Consider the following 23,897-nt stretch of genomic DNA (forward strand, 5'->3'; position numbering starts at 1 on the left):
TCTTCTGGGACCCCTATAATTTGAATGTTTGTGCATTTAATGTTGTCCCAGAGGTCTCTGAGACTGTCCTCATTTCTTTTCACTCTTTTTTCTTTATTCTGTGCTTCAGCAGAGATTTCCACCATCCTGTCTTCTAGGTCACTTATCCATTCTTCTGCTTCAGTTATTCTGCTGTTGATTCCTTCAGTGTATTTTTCATTTCAGTTATTGTATTGTTCATCTCTGTTTGTTTGTTCTTTAGTTCTTCTAGGTCTTTGTTAAACACTTCTTTTGTCTTCTAGATCTGTGCCTCCATTCTTATTCCGAGATTTTTGATCATCTTTACTATCATTACTCTGAATTATTTTTCGGGTATATTGCCTGCCTCCTCTTCATTTAGTTGTTCTTGTAGGTTTTTATCTTGTTCCTTTTCTACAACATATTTCTTTGTTTTCTCATTTTGTTGAACTTACCATGTTTGTGGTCTCCTTGCCACAGGCTGCACAATAATTGTTCCTCTTGCTTCTGCTGTCTGCTTTTTGGTAGCTGAGATTGGTCCAGAGGCTTGTGCCATTATCCTCTTGATAAGGGGTTTGACTGGTGTTGTGGTGATAAGAGCCTGCCCTGGAAATTGAGCAGGGCCTCCCCTTTGCTCTGTCAGGGGTGGGGTCTTCTTCCTAGTTGTTGGAGTAGAAATCCCCAGATCTGTTCCTTAGCTGTGTTCCTGATCTGTGGTGTGAGGTAGTAGGATTGGAGCACTCCCACTGGGAGAAATGCCACTGAGTATTCCTCCACTGCAGCTGTTCACCTGTGAATGTGCTCTGTTGTGTCATCTTTCACCTGTTGTGTGGGCTCACAAAGTACACTGTTGTTGGCACTGCTCTTGGTCCCACCTCAAGTATGAATATGCCAGCAATTGGCCCTGGTAACTCTCAGGCATTTTTATTTTATTTTATTTTTTTTTACCATGTCACCAGTGCAGGTCCTCTGAGTTCAGGTCCCAGGACTGCAGTAGTCATGCACATGAACCCACTGTGTGAGCTATGGAGGCAACTCAGACTCTGGCCTGGCCCAACCCCCACATGTGTATGCCCACAGAGCCCAGAGCTGCTAAAGCCAGTCCCATCTCAGCTGCAGGAGCACATGTTGTCCTTTCAGATATTTCACAGGCACTGAATTTAGGAAGGTGCCAGCAGAGATGTAACTCCATGGTTTGTGCAGCTGCGAGGAGAGATTTCAGCTCTTCTTCCTTAGTCACATGACCCCTGGTGCTCAGCTGTGGTTTCCACATCCACCCTCTGCCTTTGTCCTTCCTGCCAGAGTCTGCTCCAGATGTTGCAGGAGCACATGAGCCCATCATGCAGGAAGGAGCTGAGGCAGCATCCAGGGTGAGCAGTCCATCCAGGCGGGAGGGTGCTGGCCTAGAGATTGAAACGTGTAACTCCTTCAGGAGGTGATTGGTGTCAGTGGGCCACCCAAGTGTGAGAGTGCTGGGGTAGAGTTTGCAGTATGCAAGCTCATCAGGTGGCTATCAGGGCAAGCATATTGCCCAGGTTTGGGTGGGGCAGAAGAGGCGATGTCAGGGGCACCCTAGCTGGCTCTGGTGGGAGTCCTCCCTAGTTCCTGTGGAGGCAGGGGCTGGTGCATGAGGAGAGAGGCTGAAATGGTGGCCCAACCCTTTGCATGTTACTCAACAATGGTGCTTTGCTTCTGTGGTGTGGTCTGGGCTTGCCCTCTGAGTATTCCTGGTTGTGGAGCTCCTCACTCCTATCCCCTCAGGCTGTCTCCTCACAGCCAACAGCTGTCCCCTCCCTGGGTCTGCTCTCCAAACTCCACATTCCAGCACCCAGACCCATGTGCACCAGTGGACACCTGCTTCAGGCTGGCTGCACATTGCTGTGGCATGGACCGTCTGTGTAGGTCTCATTCTGTCCTGACTGCCACAGACCAGTTTCTGGGCTCTCCTCTGAGCCCCTGAAGCTCCCCTTCTGTTGCAGCTGATCTCCCCATTGGTGTGGGGATTTCCCCAGATGTTGAAACCTCTCCTCACCTTCAGGTCCCTGCCAGGGGCATAGGTCCCATCCTGCTTCCTCTCCTCTTCCTTTTCCCTTTTTCTTTCTTTCATCCTACCCAGTTCTGTGGGGATCTTTCTTGTCCTTTAGGTGTCAGAGTTCCTCTAATAATGTTCAACAGGTGCTTTGTGAGAATTCTTCCACTTGTAGATGTATTCTTGATTTGTTTGTGGGGAGAGATGGACTCCACATCCTTGTTCTCCTCTGACATCTTGGCAATTCTTTCCTGTTGCTTAAAGAAGAGGACTATATAATTCTAGAGGATAATAAATAAGCTCTAGTTTCCATGATTCTGATTGAAATAATATTATTTTTCTGCTTGATATAGAGTATTTGCATTGCTGGAATTTATTGAATCAGCATTAAGATCCAGAAATTTTTTATCTTCCATATCATTTTTGTTCCAAGATCCTGATTCAGATAAAGTAAAAAATGATGAGTTAAAAAATCTTTCACTGAAAGAATTCTCAGAGATATTAAACATCATGTTAGTTTTTACTGTTTTCTCACAGGAAAGCCTGAAGAGATAACAAAGTATGATGCTGTTGATTTCCATCAGGCATTCCTTTATTTCCAAATACTTATGGTGGAGGAACCACACAAAAAAGAGATGTCTCCTTAAAGGAATTTGTATTAGTTTCTTCTTGTCTCAAAGTATATTTTTAACAGTGAGCACTAATTCAGAGCCTGTTTATTTTCTCCACCAAGTGAAATTATCTAATTAAGCCATCTCCTTAATAATGAGTAGTATTATTTTCCCCTCAAGGATCTGTATGAAGAACTCTGGACTTCCAAGTTCAGACGTTTCTTAATAAAGTCTCTTAGAAATGGTAGAAGTGGGATGTGATGGGAATAACTCTTGCTTTTTTTTTTTACCTGTGATTGAGACTAGTCATTTGCTCTGAGTATCTTTGTCTTCAATTCAGCTATGTGGAAGGCAACAGTAAGACTTTAAGTCCAAGCTACATTGTCCTATCCAATTTTACCATAGAGTTTTGGGATGCTTACTTTAATCACCCTTTTATTAATTGTGCATGTTTTCTTCATGATATAGAACCTGTAAGCAAGAAGTATTAAAAACACTCCAAACTCCAAGAGAATCATTAGATTTTTGTAAGTAGCTATTTCCTTTTGCTCAAATCCTAATATAAAATTCCTGAAGTTACCAGATTCTTGATAAGGTAAATCTTTTGGATTTTAAAAGAGGAAAGTCTTTCAGTGAGTGAAAACTATATTCAGATTCATAACCATTGAATATATACTGAGTTCCTGTTGTTATATAAAAGAGATCCATATAATACTAGGGAATGAAGAAACCTAAAAGCCTATGCAGTGTTACCTGATCATCTCACAGATGGGAAGAAGATTTCATATATTTGATTGGAACTTCAGCCATGGGCAATCTCTTTGTGAACATGATGACAGATTAAATGTCCTCGCTATTGCATCAGTTAGCTATAAAAGAATAAAAAGAAACACCTGGATATCTAGCCAGGAAAGCCAAATTGTTGGAAAAACATTTTCCTTCTCACTGCCAACCTCATGCCAAAGCATGCAATCAACTGAAACATAAAATGGATGAAAACCTAGATCATGTTTAAATCTGAAATAAAGTATCATACAAATAACTCCTCTGTGAATCTATTCTTAGGTACAGATACTCTAATTTGCTTGAGAGGATGAAATATAAAATCTATGGCAGGCTTCAGAAATTAAGAAAAATAGTGGGAATATTCATGAAGTACCAATAGAAAGAAATAAATATCACTTTTACTATTTAATTCTGTAAAACATGTCAGAAACAAAGGAATTCTGAAGGAAGAATAAAAAAGAAGTGATAAAGACAGGCAGTGGAGAGGGTTGTGATAATATAGATAATATTGAGAGTGGTAGTTGGTAAGGATAGTGTAGTGTTTTGTTGGGAATTAATATAGCAATTGTAGAATAAAGTGCTAACAGAGTCATTTATGGGATGGTAGTAAAAAGGGTTTAGTAGGAGGTGACTCAACCCTAGAATCTCTATTGGTACATATGAGCTTAGAACCCATCATGTTTCAAAATTAAAGCCTTATAAATATTATATTCAATCACTTCTGTAAACTAATTGCTATTGCCTTTGGACTATATCTTAGATAGAATCTTGTTATAGGGGTTGGTGCAAATGAAGGTGTCAAATTGCTGTATACAGTATGATATAAATTAATGATATAGAAGATGATCTGTACAATGTCTAGTTGAAGATTTGTTGTTTTATGGAAAGACTTAGCATTGCTCCACGTTTGAAATTGAGTTCCTTCCAGAAATTCTTGTTTCTCAAATAAGTATTGTGAAAAAGTATCAGTGCCACTTTGATAATGTATGAAGTGCCTGTTTCCATTCTTCAAATGGCACATAAAAATAAAAGTAAACAATGAATTATTTCTGACATGTTTGACTTAATTTTTGACACTTGGATTCAAATTACCAAAGGAAAAATATTTTAAACAAGTACTTAGCCTCCTTGTAGGGGAAATGGAAATATATTTGACTGCCATTGATGCTCTATTTCTTTGTACTATGTTCAACATAAACAAAAATCCAAAGTCACTCTGTTGTAAATACATATGGACATAAACCTCTAAAGCCCTTTATCTTCCCAATGTGTTTTTTTAAAGGACAATAGTTAACATTTACTCTTGCGTATATGAGTTGTAACTGGACTCTTTTTTTTCACTTAACTTTTAGAAAGAGTTTGTAATATAGATATTAAAATAATGCTAACATTACTTTTGAGGAGGCAGATTTAAAATAGCTTATCAAGATCATAGACTCAGGATTTGCTTTCTGTTCTATCTAAAAGTAAGATCCATATTCCTCCTTTGCACTCTTAATTAGTTTAAAAATAATGATGCACAGATGTAAAACTGGGAACATTTTATAGTGTATACCTCAAACTCATTTGAACTATATCTCTATCTCATTTTTGTTTGTTAATGAGTTAATTAAGCATTTACTATGATCCTGCTTACCTTTTTATATAGTTAGGTTAATTTTGGATTCTTATGATTTATTCTGAGGTCATAGTCAACATATTTAACAATCATATAGGTGTACAAACAAATCTTTCAGAATAGAAGCCAGCTTCACACAGTCATTAAGGGTCTGTCATTATTTACAGGGTGAATGTGAGCCATGAATTTATGTTCTATTCATGGCTGTTAGACAATGGAGAGGCCAACGCATGGTGACTTATATTTCAAGAATGTCTGCATCCAGGTAAACCTTTTTTTCCCCCTCAATGTTAGTGAGTGTCTACTTTTTTTCACAAAAAGTATGAAGTGCTTGTAAGAAAAATTAATTAAATGAGATCAGTGAATGTGGCCCTTGATGGCAAGACTTTTCCACTTGAGGTCAGTGTTCCCATACATAATCTTGTTTTTCCTATCTCTCCTGAAATGATCTTACTTTTTAATTATAGTGTGTACTTTTCACAATGTAGAAGGCAGGTAGACGTAACTCTAGATTATATTGTGAAAGGAGGAAGAGAGTCTTAACATTTATGTAAATTTTGTGTATGTTTGCATCTTTGAATTGACTTCAAACATCACATTCCCTGTTTTCTTTATACCAGCAGGCATCATGAAGCTGATTTATTTTCTTAAGATTCTGCAAACCAGCCTTGTCTCCATCCTCACATGTTACTCCAATTACACTAAGACTCCAAGGAGGTTGCACATATTTGGTGATTGACAATAAGATGAAGTGGTATTACCAGTTAGAGAAACATGTGACAAAGAAGGAATAAGGAGATTGGAGATGCCAGAGAAATAAGCAAAGGGGAAATTGCAGAAGAGGGAACAGGTTAATAGAGGACAACACATATAACAAAATAGGCAATTGTGTTGTAGCAAAAAAAAGACACTAAATTTGTTGCATGGGGTCCAAGTGTGGTCCTTTGTTTCTTTTTAGTCATGTGTCTTTGAGTAAGTAACTTACCACTGATTCTCCATTCCATCATCAGTAGAATGGAGATGACACTTAACTCACAGGGTTTTTATAAGGGTTGGATGAAATAACATGTAGGAAATATCAAACAGAGTTCTTAGTGCATAGTAACAACAAATTCTAGTTGAATGATATGGTCTCAGACACCCTCACTGGATTATTTCTTCCTAGTGTTAGATTTTATATGATTTCCAAGTGCAAACTTAATCACAAAACATAACCAGTGCTTTTGACTTTTGGGTTTTTTTTTTGGTCCCTGGTAAATGAAAACACTTAAGTTTTCTCTTCTACATGTTGTCAAAATAATTGACTAAAAGCTTGAATACATTGTAGACATTCCCAATTTCTTTTCTTTTCAGGTTTCTTTTTATTTTGTTTTCTTTTTTTGTGTAAGTAAATGTCCTACTCCTTTATGAATAAAAAGTTGTCTCTCTCTTTTGATGGAACTTATCATCTGGTTTTGTCACTCTGCTAAAAGCAGATGTTAAAGAGTATCCCAAATTTTAATGCCTTTTAAAAAAGATAAAATAAAATTCACTGGGCCTGAAATGCTCTTATGATATGTGTTTCCAAAGAGGTTAACATCAGTTTAAATTTATTAATTATATTCATGTTAAGAGAATCTGGAGACAAACTACTGCTTTTGACCTTCAAGTTAAACTGCTATGCCTTATTGATTGTGCAAAAATTGAATTAATTTGAAAGGCTCTTAGGTTGGTCTTTGAATTTTCTGATGGTTTCTGATTCTATAATTTAGGGCACAGCGGTTCTCAAAACTGGCTAGCTATCAGAATCACCTTAGTAGTTTCTTAAACTATTTTGCTAAAGATATGTTCCTGGTGATTTTTATCCATTGGGCTTAGGGGGAAACTCAGGCATATATATTTTTAATAAGTGATTTTTATACAGTTAGACTGGGATTAGCAATCAATAATGGATTTAAAAATCAAAGGGAGGGCCAAGGGAATAAAAATCAGGATAACAAGCCATATTTTTTTCACTTATAAATAACAGAAATTTATTTCTCATAGTTCTGGAGGCAGGAAGTCCAAGACTAGGGTACCAACATGAGGCCTTCTTCCATGTGAGGACACTCTTCCACATTTCCATCTTCTGGTTTTATTTTCACATAGCTGAAGGGAAAACCAATGAATTTTATTACCAAAAATTTTTGTGTGCACTGGACCCTCGGGTACATTTATTGGACAGGAAAAAATAGTAGGTTTAAGATGACAAAATAAACCTGACAAGGCTAGAGATATATTCACAGCAATCCAAATCTCTTCCTATTTTATGAGAGTCATGTTCTACCAACTCTAAAGCAAAAATAAATAGATCTAGAACACTTTTCTAACCCTAACTACTCATACAATAAATTTACTTTTATTCCTTGATGTGCTTATGAGGCAAATACTTTACACTCTTGAAAGTTAAGAAAACTTGGGTTAATAAGATTGAAGAGTAAAGTGGTGATGGTCCCTTGTCCTCTCAGAAATATTGGATAATATTCTCAATAAAACTAGGAGACACAGGGCTTCCCTGATGGCACAGTGGTTGAGAGTCCGCCTGCCGATGCAGGGGACGCGGGTTCGTGCCCCGGTTCGCAAGGATCCCATATGCCGTGGAGCAGCTGGGCCCGTGAGCCATGGCAGCTAAGCCTGCGCGTCCGGAGCCTGTGCTCCGTAACGGGAGAGACCACAACAGTGAGAGGCCCACATACCGCAAAAAAAAAAAAAAAAAACAAAACGAAAAACCAAAAAATAAAAAAACTAGGAGACACCAGAAGAAATGCCTACAGTTGTGGCTTTCAACAAGCCTTGTACAGTTCTCTGTTATAAATGACTTATACTGTGAGCTAAAATTAACAGCCCCTTCTTTGGAACAAAAGATACAAGCAGTGTAAGCTGGCCCTGGAACATTTTTCTGAATACCATTGGCTAACAGAATAGCAGGGGAAGAAGTGCTGAATGAGGAAACATGCAGACATGCCATATCTGTGTGGGAAGTGGTCTGTAGTTGAGGCAAGGTGAAGGAGAAAAATTGCCTTCCATTGGCTGGGAAGAAGTAGAGGCTAAAATAGATCACACACATAATATACAACCCTGTGCCTCAAGGAGCTTCACTCAGAACTAGGGAAAATTATTCAGAACTTGGTATCTTGTTCCTTCCCCCAACACAATATTCCTGAAAATATCTTGATGGCAAGTATCTCACCTCAGTCATAGATTAGAAAACGTTGGGAAGGATATCATCCCAGGATCTATAAGGATACTATATAAGTTAAAAATGAAAAACATTCCACTGAGGGATCACTGAGACTGTACTTATTTTCTGCAGAGATATATCGGACCTGGAAGAAGTATTGGCCAAAAGAGGACTCTGTTTCTTGCCTTTAAAGCATATGACTGATTTCTGGGAACTTTTCTAAGACTGCCATAGAAAATTTCAATGTCTCCATAACCATACTTGACAGCAGTAAAAGCAGAAGCAGAAATAGAAGAAATATGACCTCTGTCTAATTTCTGTCTTCAAGCAATGATATCCAAGTGCATTTGGCTGGCTGAATCTAAATTTCACCCAAGACCCAAGGTGAAACTGAAGCTAGAAAATGTAATTTTGAAAACACTAATTATAAATAAATAATTAAAGCATAATGTTCAGCTAAATGAATTACCATATAAAGTAAACTTTATTTATCACCCAGAAACTTTATTTTTCAAATATATGAAAATATGCTTGTTCTTACATTGAGAGAAATACAAGTTATGACTATAACGCTATGGCATTTTTGCATAACATTGCCAAAAAAGTCTTAATAACCTTCTATTATTGGCAAAAATATGGCTAAACAGGTGATCAAAATTACAGGCAGGAGTGTAAAATAGTACAAGTCATAAGGGAAATGTTGCAATATCTATTAAAACTAAATATGCACATATTCATTGACACAGAATTTCACTTCTAGGAATTTATACTACATATATACAAATATCTATTATTATATTCATTTTGGTACTGTCTCAATAACAAAAAATTGAAACAAAATATTAAATAATCTCAAAAGTCTGGATAAAGATGTTTGTATAGCACATTGTTAAAATGGAATAGCCATTAAAAAGAATGAGTCAGACCTATGTGTAATGATATGGAGTCATCTCCAAAATATATTAAGTACAAAAATCAAGGTGCAAACTGTGCTCCAATTAAGGTGCATATGCAACACACATACAAGTGTACATGCATGGAACATATATACAGTTCTATATATAAGGAATACTTTCTCTAAAAGAACATTCATGAAACTAGAAGGGCAATTGTCTTCAGGATAGAAATATGGTGGGTGGAGAAAAAAGTTGGGACAGAGATTTTATCATATACTTTTTCACACTATTTGAATTTTGATTCATGAACATGTATAACCTATTCAAAATTGATTTTTTAAATGTTACTTAAAAATTAAAATTTTTGTTTACTATATACTTATTTAAAGTTCTGAGCATTTTTTAAAAAGTCTAGTTTATTGAAGTAAAATATACATACAGTATAAAATCTACATTTTCTGGATTTTTAATGATTTTTGACAAATAGAGATGTATAAGTATCATCATAATCAAAATTCAAAAACTATTTCTAATACCCATATACTTCTTTCAAGAAAAAATAAATTTCTATGTATATTCACAAGATGGTGAGAGAAGGGCAATCACTAATTATAAGTCATTAAGCATTCAATCATTGTGAATACTCTATTAGTTTCATTTTTGTGGGTGCAAAGATGATTATTAGTGTGTTTTAAACTTTCTGAGTTATTCTCTATACTAGCCTGGTATGAAGGCAAGTAACAAATTGGGAGATGGTTAAAAGATATTAATGCATAGGAAGTCCCAAATGTTATGCTTTAATATACTAATACGTCTACAAATATTAACCTTATTCCAAAAAGAAGTAAGTTTCAGATAATGAAAGAAACCTGGTCATGGGAAGTGAAATGACTGTTAATTGCATTTCAAGTAGTTTAGCTAAATTTTCAGTAATATTATACATCTTTTCGGAGTTGTCTCTGTTTTACCCCATTAGCTCAAGTATACATAATTAGTTTTTGCATTAGTGTACATTAGTCACTTCTTCCCCTCCCCCACCCCCACCTCCCAGAGTCTCACTCTATTTCTCTTTCCTGCACATGCTTTATTCCAGTCCCTGGTTATGGCCTGAAATGTAAACTATTTTTTTCAGGGCTAGAGTACTAGTCATAGAATCTGTGTTCCTAACTCAGAAGTATGACTACGGATTTAAGGATAACACAGGAATTCTATGAGAAATCTTCCTTACTCCTCCAATTCTCTTCTCCTCAGCTAAATTGGCTGCAAGACTATGGAAAAATTAGTTAAATTTTGTCCTGGTAAGAAATCCCTTGTAAGTTATGGGCTAGTTGTAATATACAGACATTATCCCCTCCTTTTAATTGTTGCAACAGACAAATGTACTTTTCCCTCCTTCCCTTAAAACTTAAAGTAAAATGGAAACTGATCAAGAAGGACCCTGAAGTATCTAATATTTTAAAGGAATTTTTCTGTGGCATCCCTAATGTTTGATAGATTTAAATCTTTTCGTTCCTCAAAATTATTTCTTCTAGTGGACCTCCTGGGTTTTCTTCTGTGTTGACCTTCTTAATTATTTTGGCTTCTGCCATCAACTTGAAAGAATTTATTAAACATTAAACAATGACATTTTGTGAGGCATTTAGGAGGGGTGGGGAAGGAGAAGGTTGATTTCTCTTCCTATCATTTTATATAAGATGCATATGGAAATCCTTCCTTAGGAAGAACTAAATGAATTTTAGTCTTTGGATCATTACTTTCATTTCTTTTTCAGTTTTGTGGGTAATATAAAAACACAGGTGTATTTTATTTTTTAAATTATTTTTTTAAATTAATTTTTATTGTAGTATAGATGCTTTGCAATGTTGTGTTAGTTTCTACTGTAAGCAAAGTGAATCAGCTATACACATGGTTATTTTAAATTAAATAGCATTGCTATCATCGCAGTGTTTTCATAATTCTCTATGCAGGCTTTGAATACCCTTGAAGGTAAGTTTTGACATCTCTTCAGATATCAGAATGATGATCAATGATTTAAAAGCACACTAAGGATCATGGATGTGAGAAAACTTTGATGAGTCTTACTGCATATCAGTATTTTAAATTTTAAAAGTGCTGTTTGAGGTCATATAGTACAATTTTCTCACTTTATAGATGAGTCAATTGGACCCAGAAATATGCAACAAACTAGAGAGTGGAGCCAATAATAAAACTAAGTCTCCATATTCCCAGTCTAAGTAAGTTTCTTTCCACAGTATCATATTCCTAAATCCAACTAATAGTCATGAAAATGAGATATTTAGAATGTGTTGAAAATATTTTTATTTTTTCAAAGTACATTATGTAGCTCTTTATAGTTTTCACTCAAAATGTTGCTGAAAGTTAGGAAAGGTCAGTTGTATTTTTGATTTCTGCTGAAATAGCAATCAGACATAAACAAGCTCCTGAAGATCACTACAGAATTTTCCTATGTATGTCTAGGTATGTCCTTTCATTTATATAATCACTTTCTCATCTACAGTCCCAGTCATTCTACATTGATAATGAGAAATAACCTTTCCTAAAGTTGTTTTTTTCCCTCCAAAAAGATCTTCATGAAGATTTATTCAAGACAACTTGTACTACACATCAAGGTAAGTAAAACATGTCTTTCAGTGTACTAATGCTTTTGAGGAAGTTGAGGGGTTGTTGGTAAAATGTAACAGGGGCACTGTTTTACTCTGAATTGCAGTGCTTATTCAAATATTCTGGAAATGGAGAGAGAACCAAGGCTTTTCATAATTCTTTACTAATAACAGGTGATAATGGTGATGCTCTGACTACTAAAATATTAAATGAACAATATAGAATTCATCATTATTTCAATTTTTAAACACCTGTCTCTTCTTCAGACCAGTGTGAAATAACAATCAGTAAAGTAACAGAAAATAGTATCAGTCCTTAGGACAAAAGTTGATGAAAATAATTGATTAGAAATGTGATTAAAAATGTTGTTTCTATTTTCTAAGTTTTGCTTTCACAAATGAGCTGGAATACCTCTAAATAAAACAACACCTACAACTTTACTTAAATGCAGGTATAAATATCTCCAGGGGAAAATAGGGAAGAGAACTATATGCTAGGTATTCTACAAGGCAATTTATGTGTGTGACTTTATTTAAGCTCCAAAGCAAGAAAAAAGTCTCAGAGGAGTCACTTAACCTACCCAAAGTCACATGGAAAAGCAAAAACAAAGAGAGAAATAGAATCTGATACCCAATTAGCCTGACTTCAATGTTTCAATTGATGAGGAATATATACACACACATATATATGTATGAAACATATATATTATTACACTATCATATATATTACAATATTACATATATATACACCTTGTTGTTTGCCTGTAAATATATATATGCCTTGTTTTTTTTAAGTAGTTGTTAAAGGAACTCTCAGACACAACTTTTTTAGCATAGATAATAGGGAGATTGCACCAATTATAATCGTTTCCTCCTTCCCCTTTTTCCATTTCTTCCTTTTTCTCCTTTTATTCCTCGTTATCTTTATTTATTTGAGTGGCATGCAACAAGTGTTATATTTTCAAAACAGTTTTTTTAATGTTTTCCTAAGAAATCTTTTATTCTTCCAATTATCATTATCACTATTGACATCACATCATCAACTTTTATAAATGTTCTATTATTAATTTTCTCTCTTAGGTGTTATGATTTATACATGATCTTATGCTTATTTCACAGTAACTCAGTTATTAAAGTCAAGTTTTCAAAATTCTTATTTGTGTTGACTTTAATTTCACAATTAAATAAATCAATGAAATACGTAATTAAAAAGAAACTAACTGAGCTCTGAACACCCCTGGCTTTTTGAGGTGTTGAGACTACACTGGTAAATAAACATATTCTCTTTCTTCTAGGAACTTATATTCCAGTTAACAGTAATGATACCTTACATTAATACAGTCCTTTACAGCTAATGAAAATACTTTAACATGTATTATCTCCTAATGAGATAATTTACAAAGATATACTAAATTTGCTGGGATATGTTTTATGCAGGAGGAATTCAGAAGCAAGATTTTATTAGTTAGAGTCAGTTTCATATTTGAAAAATAAGCCTACTGATGAGGTTGGATTTTATAGTAGAGAGTAGAAAATAAATTTTTTCCAGACCTTTTATGACTATGCCTTTACAGGTTTTTTTTTTTTTTTAATTTGGCTGGAGAAATTGGGTTATAATTTGTGAGTTATTGGAGGAAGATTGCAAGAGAAGGATAAAACAAGTATCAGGAAGAATGAGGTTTGGGGAAGATGATTGAGGAAAGCAGAATCAGGAGAGCAATTGACAATACAGTGGTGAATATAGATAAGTTCACACACACACACACACACACACACACAGAATTTGGGATTAGAATGGGTGTTTTGCTGCTTTGGCAGAAAATAAGAATTTTCTTGAAGCTTGTAAAAATATCAGTGCTGAAGATCCACTCATAGATAGTTTGAATTTATTGTTGTTGGGTGAACCCCAGGTATTGGTATGTTTTAAAAAATCCTTAGGTAGTTCTAATGGGTAACTAGGGTTGAACACCACTCCCTTAGCATTGGCTCTCACATTTTTGTGTGCATCAGAATTACTGGAGGGCTTATTAAACCCGGTGTTTCTGGCTTGTTACATTTGGGTTGGTGCCTGTTATGAACTGAATGTTTGTGTCCCCTTGAAATTCATCTGTTGAAGCCCTCACTTCCAATGTGACTGCATTTGGTGGTAGGCTCTGTGAGGAGGTGATAAAACCCTAATCCAGCAAGCCTGCTGACATTAAAATAAGGGGAAGAGACACCAGAGATTACTCTCTGGACTGTGTGAGAACACAGCAAGAAGATGGCAGTCTGGAAGTCAGGAAGAGAAACTTCCAGAGACTGAATTTGCTGGCACCTTTATCTTGGACTTTCTAGCCCCCAGAACTGTGAGGAAATAAATTACTGTAGTTTAAACCAACAAGTTTATGGGAGTTTTGTTATGGCATCCCTAGAAACTAATACAAGGTCCAAGAATTGGCATGTCTAAGAAATTCCAAGGTGTTGATGATGCTGCTGGCTTTGGGATCACATTTTTAAAATGCCTATTAAAGAAATAAAATCTGTCTTAGTAACCATGAGTCATTATTAATTGATTGTCTTAATGCAAAAACAACATTGTCCACAGTAGTGTTCCACAGTTCCACAGTACTGTTCTTATCCTCATGGTTTTGGATTGAATTTCTATATCTCCCTGAAGACATAGGTTTAAGCAAATCATCTTGATGATAGTTATTCTGTTTTATCTTTAACAGACTTTATCTGTTAAAGATATGAGTTAACAGACTTTATCATAACTAAAAACCCCACAGAGAAATGTGCTCATTTATAGTACCTGGTCTACATGTAACTTAGTCCTTTTGTTTTATCCCTAAATAGTGTTGTATTTGTTCATTTATTTATTTATTCAATCCTGCAATGATGTGGGATTAGTATATCGTGGATTTCTGGGGTCCGCTTGTTTAGTTTGTTTTAGATAAATATAAAAAATACTACCCAACTATGGTAAGCGTTTCTTATTTATAAAAGATACTTAGCTACAATTTTAAATAATAAAATTAGTAAATTCATACATTGAATAAAAACCAGCATATTTTCAAATCATATGACACTTCAAGGAGATTAGTGGAAAACAAACAAACAAACAAAAAACTTATTGTATACTTCTGAGGGTATTCACTATCATAAAATGGCAACATTGAACACCCTGAAATAGCAATCCAAACTTCCAAAAATTCTATACAGTTTTCAAAAGCAGGTACTCATAAAGGGGTACACAATGTAGTTACATAAGAAAGGAAAGTAAATTCTATCCTGAGAAGATAAAATCTTGAGAATGTTTACATACGCAAAGTGGATGAAAAATTTAATCAATCATTTTGGTGTCTTATCCCACAGCATTGGTATTAATGAAAAATGTGGGGTCTTCTGAGAACTGAGTTAGCTGATTCTGTGGCTTTATCAGTCTGATAAATGATTGGTAATTTATTTCACAGTTCTCCTTGAACTTAATTCATGGTGGCAGGTAAAATTCTCCTTTGTAAAATGGTCACCTAGGGAATTCACTTTAGAAGGAGAGAGAACAGAAAACTCCTTAGAGAAGCAAAGAAAAATGAATCTGGGGATGGTATTGAAGACTTTGAAAAATGGATAAATTTTTGGTTCAAGAACATTGAAAATGTTATTCATGGACTCTGAAAAATTTGGGTTTGTACATGGAGATTACTGACTGACAACACATTGTTTCCACCTACCACAAAATAGCTTTATCTGTTTAAGAGTAAACACTAGAGTGTCCTCATTTTACAGACAGACTGCCCAAGAGGAGAGTAACTACTTTATACACATGGTAATTACAGTTATTTTCTCTTTCCTAACAAATAAGCAAGTGTTTGCTTTGTTATTTATTTCTTATCAGAAAGTCATCTGGAAAAATTCAGAAACAATTCTGGAAGGAAATAAGAGAACTAATGTGTAGAATAACCCAATCTCTGGAATTTGTGGACTGAAGAAAATAATAAATATGATTCTTAGTTTTAAATGAATTGTGGAAAGTGGTAAGTACATGTATTTCAGATTTATAATCAAGAAAATGTGCCCAGAACTTTATTGGTACCCAAGCTTCTTTTTGATTTGATATGAGTAATAATACCACAATTGATTATAAATCTCAACTTTAAAAAATTGTTCAGTGAATATTTTTTTGTCACGCAGATGGATCAGTATGATACTGGCACAAAAAAATGTTTAAACACTGCCAATTATCTTAATTGATAAAGCAGGTAAGAGGCTACAATTTTAAAAAGGAACATCTTTCTTATTTCTCCTATAGTATGGATTTAGCAGTTATTTGGCCATATCTTCTAAATTGTATTATGGTTTCCTTTTCAAAAAAAATTACTAACCTATGTTTCTCAGGACAGTACACTACTAAAAAGGAAGGAGAATTTAAGCACATAGACCAATATTGACTATACCACATGGAGAAATCTGTTAGGAACAAAATGAGATTGTTTCCAGTTTGAATTTGTGTTTCTGCTAGAATTTTTTTGACTCTGGACAGCAAACAATGATTAAACAAGCAGTATAACCTCAAAATAAGCTATTGGGCAATGATTCTTATGCAGAATATAAACTTTACTAAAACTATGAGGGCCAGAATCGTTGCTGATAGACAATTTGAAAACTGAGGTTGTTATAAGGCACTGGTTTTTAAAGGTTTTATTTTTATCCCATCTTCACTTTTTTTTTTTTCATCTTCACTTTTTAAAAAATCATTTATTCTAGTGACATGAAATCATACTTGGTGGATCAAGATTGAAGACCTACTGATATATTGACAGAAAAATAAGTGTTATCCTCCAAAGTGATGATTATTTACTACTTTAAACTATAAATAGCCACTATAGATAACTTATCATCCTATCTATTAAAATTAAGAAACAGTGGCTCAGACCAACTCTTCTAAAACAAACCAACTTTTGGGGAAGCTGAATTCTAATATATATATATATATATATATATATATATATATATATATATATATATATATATATATATATATATATCTCCTATCAACTAAGTTAGTTACTAAGATCAATGTTTCCTGTAAAATTTGCCAGGAGTGCAACATCTGTCAAAATACCAATGGCATTTCTTCACTGTGCTAGAACAAATAATACTAAAATTTTTATGAAAATTCAAGAGACCCCAAATAGACAAAACAATCTTGAGAAAGAAGAACAAAGCTGGAGGTATTGCACTCCTTGGCTTCAAACTATATTACAAAGCTACAATAATTAAAGCAGTATGATACTGGCACAAAAACAGATACATAGATCAATGAATCAGAATTGAGAGTTTAGAAATGAACCCACACTTATATGATCAATTAATCTACCACAAAGGAAGCAAGAATATACAATGGAGAAAAGACAGTCTCTTCAATAAGTTGTGTTTGGAAAGTGGGACAGTCACTTGCTAAAGAATCAAAATAGACTACTTTCTCACACCACATACAAAAATAAATTCAAAATTGATTAGAGGTTTAAATGTAAAACCTGAAACCAAAAAACTCCTAGAAGAAAACATAGGCAGTACACTCTATGACATCATTAGTCTTAGCAATAAATTTTTGGATACATCATCTCCCCAGGCAAGGGAAACAAAAGCAGAAAATAAACAAATGAGACTATATCAAATGAAAAGGCTTTTGCCGGAGAAAGAAACTATCAACAAAACAAAAAGGCTGCCTACTGAATGGGAGAAGATATTTGCAAACAATATACCTGATAAGGGGTTAATATCCAAAATATACAAAGAACTCATACAACTCAACATCAAAAACACAATAAACTCAATTAAAAAATGAGCAGAGGACTTGAATAGACATTTTTTCCAATAAGATATACAAATGGCCAACAAGTATATGAAACAGTGCTCAACATCACTAATCATCAGGGAAATCAAATCAACACCACAATGAGATATCACCTCACACGTTTCAGAATGACTATCTTCACAAAAAGCAAGAAATAATAAATGTTGTTTAGGATGTGGATAAAAGGGAACTCTTGTGCACTCTTGGTTGGAACTCTTGTACACTGTTCCATGGTGTAGCCACCATGGAAAACAGTATGGAGATTACTCAAGAAATTAAATAAAGAACTATCATATGATCTAGCAATTCTACTTCTGGGTATTTATCTGAAGAAAATGAAAACACTAATTGGAAAAGATATATGCACTCCTATGTTCACTGCAGTATTATCTACCATAATCAGACTATGGAAGCAACCTAAGTGCCCATGAACAGATGGGTGTGGTATATATATAAAATGATATACATATAAACCATAGAAAATAATTAAACCTTGCCATTTGTGAGAACATGGATGGGCCTAGAGTGTATTACGCTAAGTGAAATAAGTCAGGTGGAGAAAATAAATACTCTAAGATTTCACTGATAAGTGGAATTTAAAAAACAAAATAAATGAATAAACATAACAAAACAGAAACAGATTCAGAGATCCAGAGGACAAACAAGTGGTTGCCAGAAAGGAGGGAGTTGGGGGAGGATAGAAATAAGTGATGGAAATTAAGAGGTTAAAAAAATTTGACCAGGAGTTTGCATTGCAAAACAACTATATATTTTCTGTATGTAATATTGAGATATTTTTATAGTGTGAAACAATTAAAGCCATGGCATTTTGATGCAGACACTTCGATGTGATTTTCCACATACAAACATTTTTACTATGACCAAGAGCAAGCCATTCCATTTTGGGCATTGTACAGGGGAAAAAAAAGAATACTGTTTAAGCAAGAGTCAAAGACTGAGGAAGACCCTAGGAATACAGTTATTATTTAATTTTCTTACTTATTTTATTAATTTGATCAATTTATTGATTTTTATTTAATTTTCATTGTGAAGCAGGCTATGTGTGGAAATTATAGGAATACCTGGTCTCTCTTGGGAATCAAGGAAATGTTTATTGAGGAACTAATGCTCATTATGAGCTCACAAGAATTAGGAGGACTTTTAACTGGGTCAAGGGTAGGCAAGAGCTTTCCAAATATGGAACAGAATGTGTGAGGATCTTAAGGCAGGAAGAATAATAAATTATTTAATGGATTGAAATAAAACATTGAGGCAAGAGCAGGGACAAATGGGTCTCATGAAGAGGGCAGGCCTGGATGATATAGAGGTGTGAATCTACATTGAGAATTTTGGTCTCTGTCCTAGAAATGACGGGCACCCACTGACCACTTTAGTAGGGTAGTTAGATGATTTGACTTGTGCTTCCAGTGGAGGAAGAATAGAGTATATTAATGAATTTGGAAAAGCTAATTGGAACACCTTAACAATCATTCAGATCAGAGACTAAAGGAGACTGTAATGGTGTTGGCAAAGGAATCAAAGAAGTGACATATTTGGGCAGTAACCATCTACAGAAATTGGGTATCAGGGTATATGAGAAAGGCAGAATTCTTGGAGGATTGCTAGGTTTCTTTCAAGAGCTATTATATGAATAAGAAAGTAATATACTCTCCTATAGAACTAGTACTTTTTATAAATAAATTTATTTTTTAAATTTTTATTTATTTTTGGCTGTGTTGGGTCTTTGTTGCTGTGTGTGGGCTTCCTCTAGTTGTGGCGAGCGGGGGCTACTCTTCATTGTGGTGTATGGGCTTCTCACAGCAGTGGCTTTTCTTGTTGCAGAGCATGAGCTCTGGGCGCACGGGCTTCAGTAGTTGTGGCTCACGGGCTCTAGAGCACAGACTCAGTAGTTGTGGCTCACGGGCTTAGTTGCTCCACGGCATGGGGGATCTTCCCGGACGAGGGCTTGAACCCATGTACCCTGCACTGGCAGGCGGATTCTTAACCACTGTGCCACCAGGGAAGCCCCTAGAACTAGTATTTTTTTTAAGGTAGAATCTGTGGTGGGCTTGGGGGTTGAGGGAAGAAATTATGAACTCAGTTTATACCTGAATTTGAAATCCCTGTGAAATATCCAAGTGAAATTGTTAAGCAGGCAGTTGAATGTGTGGGGCTGAAATCAAGAAGAAAGATTTAAACTGGAGCTATACTGATATCTATTATTATAAGGCATTCACCAAATACCAAATATTTTTCTAAAACGTTACATGTATTAATTATTTAATCATTACAACAACACTATGAGGAAATTATTATTATTACCTGTACTTTGCAGAAGAGGAAACTGAGGCATGGAGAGCTGGATCAACTTGCTCACCATTATAGCAGCAGTAAGTAGATATGGAGAACGGGGTTAACAGCAGGTCTGCAATCTATTCCCTCCTTTTACTAGGGAACACAAGAAAAAAAGAAAGGTAACCTGATCAAATTTCATTGTAAATATGCTAATGATAGACTTCCTGGCAAGCACACTAGTAGTGTTTACTAACTGGAGAGTCCTTATGTATGTAATGCTTTTAGGGGATTTACCTGGTCTTCCTAGGTAAATGGTCTTCCTGGGATGGATTAAGATAAACAAACCTGATATCTATGGTTCTGTGAGCATGGCTCCATGGAAAATGTCCCATAAGCTATGTCACTACTAGACTATAAAATAAGGATTTTTTGTCATTCTTATTTGAGTAACTAAAACACACATGCACATCACTTAGATTTCTCAGAGATTTTATATGTGTGTATATATGGCTCATATGTCCTAATGTGATGAGAAAGGATGTGAGAGCTTGCCATGGCAGTCTAAATTTATCCTTGCTTGTTTTACTCCTTGTGAATACTTGTATACTTGAACCTAGCACCTAGGACTATCTTTTTTTAAAACACCAAAAGTTGAAAATTAGGTCAAGGAGTATGAGCTGACCAAGGAATCTGAACAGTAGTTATCAAAGAAATATAAGAAAACAACAACAAAATGTGATGCCACAGGAACCAGAACATAAAACCAATATTTTAACCAATCCCTTAGCCTCATCCCATTGTTGAAACTCTCTCCTGACCCTGGCATAGTCTTGAAGATGATGTTGGGTTACAGATGGTTAGGGACAAAGAATAGTGTGGGTTAGGAATAAGTGTGAGGATGAATTTCATGGAAGTGGGTAGGGATCAAGGAGGAGGATTGGTCAAAGTTGGGTTAAGGGAGGACATAGTAGTTTGACACTGCCCAAGTCAAATTATGTATAAGCAGAAGATATGTGTACTACAGCAACTTAATTCAGAAAAGCTCTTCAATCATTTTAAGTATAATGTTTGCTCATTTTCTAGCAATTCCTGATATCCTGAGTGATTTGCCTATCACATTCACTAATTACTTTATAAACATTATGATGGTCATACTTATTTACTTTCCAGTAATAATTTCAGAATACGAATGGATTTTATTTCACTTTCTGTTTGAAAATCTAGATGGCATATTACTCTCCTTTTTGTAAGCTTCCTAATTGTGGTAATTTTGTTTGTTTGAATCTATATTAGGCACTGAAGTAGAAAGGAGAAAAAAATGTGGGTTCATAAAAAGATCCATTAAACCCAACTGTCAACTCTATAGTCAATTCTCAAATATTTTTCTGTTGTTTCAGTAAAATAGAGTGCTATAAATAAACTTAAAAATAATGGTTTTAGGATAAATATCTAAGGTCACATAACCCAATCAAATATAGACAGCATATTTTTCTGGTTTATAAATTTAACACAGACTCATAAAAATTTCTAAAATGACATGGAAATGAAGAGGGCTTCCCTGGTGGCGCAGTGGTTGGGAGTCCGCCGGCCGATGCAGGGGACCTGGGCTCGTGCCCCGGTCCGGGAAGATCCCACATGCCGCGTAGCGGCTGGGCCCGTGAGCCATGGCCACTGGGCCTGCGCGTCCGGAGCCTGTGCTCTGCAACGGGAGAGGCCACAGCAGTGAGAGGCCTGAGTACCGCAAAAAAAAAAAAAAGGAGACATTGTAATGGGTGAGGGTCAGAGGTATATTTTGTGCATATTATCAGGTAATTAAGAAAAAATGGAGCCATTTTGATGTAATTATGCCAATATATTATATTAAAATATAATTTTTTCTTAAAAATGACTATATTAAAACTGCTAAATCAAAATATCTATCCCCATAAAGATCTACGACAAACTCCTATAACATGTAATAGTAAGTATTAAAGAAGGTTCTTAAGCCACACTTTTCCTATTGGGATATTCTGAGAAATAAGGGGTCTAAGTTCAAATTATTTTGAAAAATACTACATACTACCACTGTCTTGCAAGTCTTCAGTGTGCACTAATTAAGGTTATGAAAAACATTTTTTGAAGTCTACTTAAATTAATTTACACTTGTGTTTCCAAAACTACTTTGAGCACAGGACTCTGAATATGGGTATTGGTAAAATGTTACCGATATTTTTTTAATTTATTATTATTATTTTTTTTGTTTTACTTATTTTTACTGAAGTATAGTTGATTTACAATGTTGTGTTAATTACTGCTGAAAGCAAAATGATTCACTTATACATATATATACATTCTTTTTCCATTATGGCTTATCATAATATATTGAATATAGTTCTCTGGGCTATACAGTAGGACCTTGTTACTTATCCATTTTTTATATAAAAGCTTACATTTGTTAACCCCAACCTCCTCCCACTCCATCCCTCCCCTAACACCCTCTCCCTTGGCAACTGCCAGTCTGTTCTCTATGTTCATGATTCTGTTTCTGTTCCATAGACAGTTTCATTTGTGTTATATTTTAGATTCCACATATAAGTGATATCATATGGTATTTGTCTTTCTCTTTCTGACTTACTTCACTTAGTATGATAATCTCTAGTTGTGTCCATGTTGCTGTTCTCTCTTATGGCTGAGAAGTATTCCATTGTATATATGTACCACATCTTTATCTGTCCATTTGTCCATCTGTCAATGGACATTTAAGTTCTTTCCATGTCTTTGTTATTGTGAATAGTGCTGCTATGAACATAGGGGTGCTCATACCTTTTTGAATTATAGTTTTGTCCAGATATATGCCCAGGAGTGGGATTGCTGGATCGTATGGTAATTCTATTTTTTTTAGTTTTCTGAGGAACATCCCTACTATTTTCCACAGTGGCTGCGCCAATTTACATTCCCACCAACAGTGTAGGAGGGCTCCCTTTTCTCACACCCTCTCCAGCATTTATTATTTGTAGACTTTTAATAATGTTACTGATATTTGTTCATATTTATTTATCATTTATTTCATCCAAAGCATTATGCTGGCTGAGTTCCAACTCAGGTCTGACTGGATTAACAGCTTGATTTCTTAATCCTTATGCTGTACTAATCTCTAATATTCTATAGAAATTTTTATTAATTCTGACAAAGTTTTGGGAGCTTAGCAGTTAAATTTCTAAAAAGAATCTTGAATCTCTCCTTCATACCTTTTTTAAATCCATCTTATTGAGATGGAATTGCTACAGTTTTGTTTTGGTTTATTTCCCAAAGCACACAGCTGCTTCCGTAATTGGCACTATAGTCAATCTACACTCCATATCCTTGCCAGAACATATGATTTCAAATTACCCACTGCCAATGCCATTGTTTTAGTGTTAGGTACATTTTCTCTTTGCAGTGAGGGATGTTATTAAAGGCAACTATACAAAACTTACTATTGTATTTGTGGTGAAATTGCTGACATTCCTCATTTCAAGCAATGATTTATAGCCATTGATGTACACAGTACCTGAGGAGCCTTTGAAGAAAAAGGAAAGAGGTCTTTGATCAGGATTGGTGTCTGCCCATAAGCAATCATATTTAGTGGAATTATGATAGGGGTGCAGAAGACAATAGAAACCATAATGCAGGAGAAATACAGGTCCCCTGAATAAATGTAGGAAGGAAGGAGTCAGTCAACACTTCAGTGTTTCAGGGGCTTCACCTGCTGATGGAATCTGCCATAATCCAGCTACCTGATAGAAAAACATTTGAATAAAACACCATTGACAATTGCAATTAGGCTAGTGAATGCACTTCACCTTTGTGTAGCCCATAATAGAACCCTGCCATACCTCCCACTGACTCTGAGCAACTACTAGAACAGCTTTCTAAATGAAAATATGGAGGCTTAGAAATGCTTGAGGAAAAAAATCTTTGCAGAGACAGAAATTCCAATGGGATCAGAAGACCTGGAGCTACCAAGATAAATTAACATAAATTTGATTGC

General features: G+C 35.2%; 1 long non-coding RNA gene across 1 annotated transcript; it reads left to right on the forward strand.

Annotated features, from left to right (window-relative positions):
* The first annotated feature begins 1,301 nt into the window (after nt 1-1,301).
* On the forward strand, nt 1,302-15,899 carry LOC109551714 (uncharacterized). The gene is made up of 5 exons (XR_002178407.2): nt 1,302-1,367; nt 3,106-3,164; nt 5,209-5,306; nt 11,722-11,766; nt 15,632-15,899. It is a non-coding gene; the product is annotated as an uncharacterized lncRNA (long non-coding RNA).
* The last annotated feature ends 7,998 nt before the right edge of the window (nt 15,900-23,897 follow it).

Source organism: Tursiops truncatus, chromosome 20 (assembly GCF_011762595.2).
Source record: "Tursiops truncatus isolate mTurTru1 chromosome 20, mTurTru1.mat.Y, whole genome shotgun sequence".
Taxonomy (NCBI): domain Eukaryota; kingdom Metazoa; phylum Chordata; class Mammalia; order Artiodactyla; family Delphinidae; genus Tursiops; species Tursiops truncatus.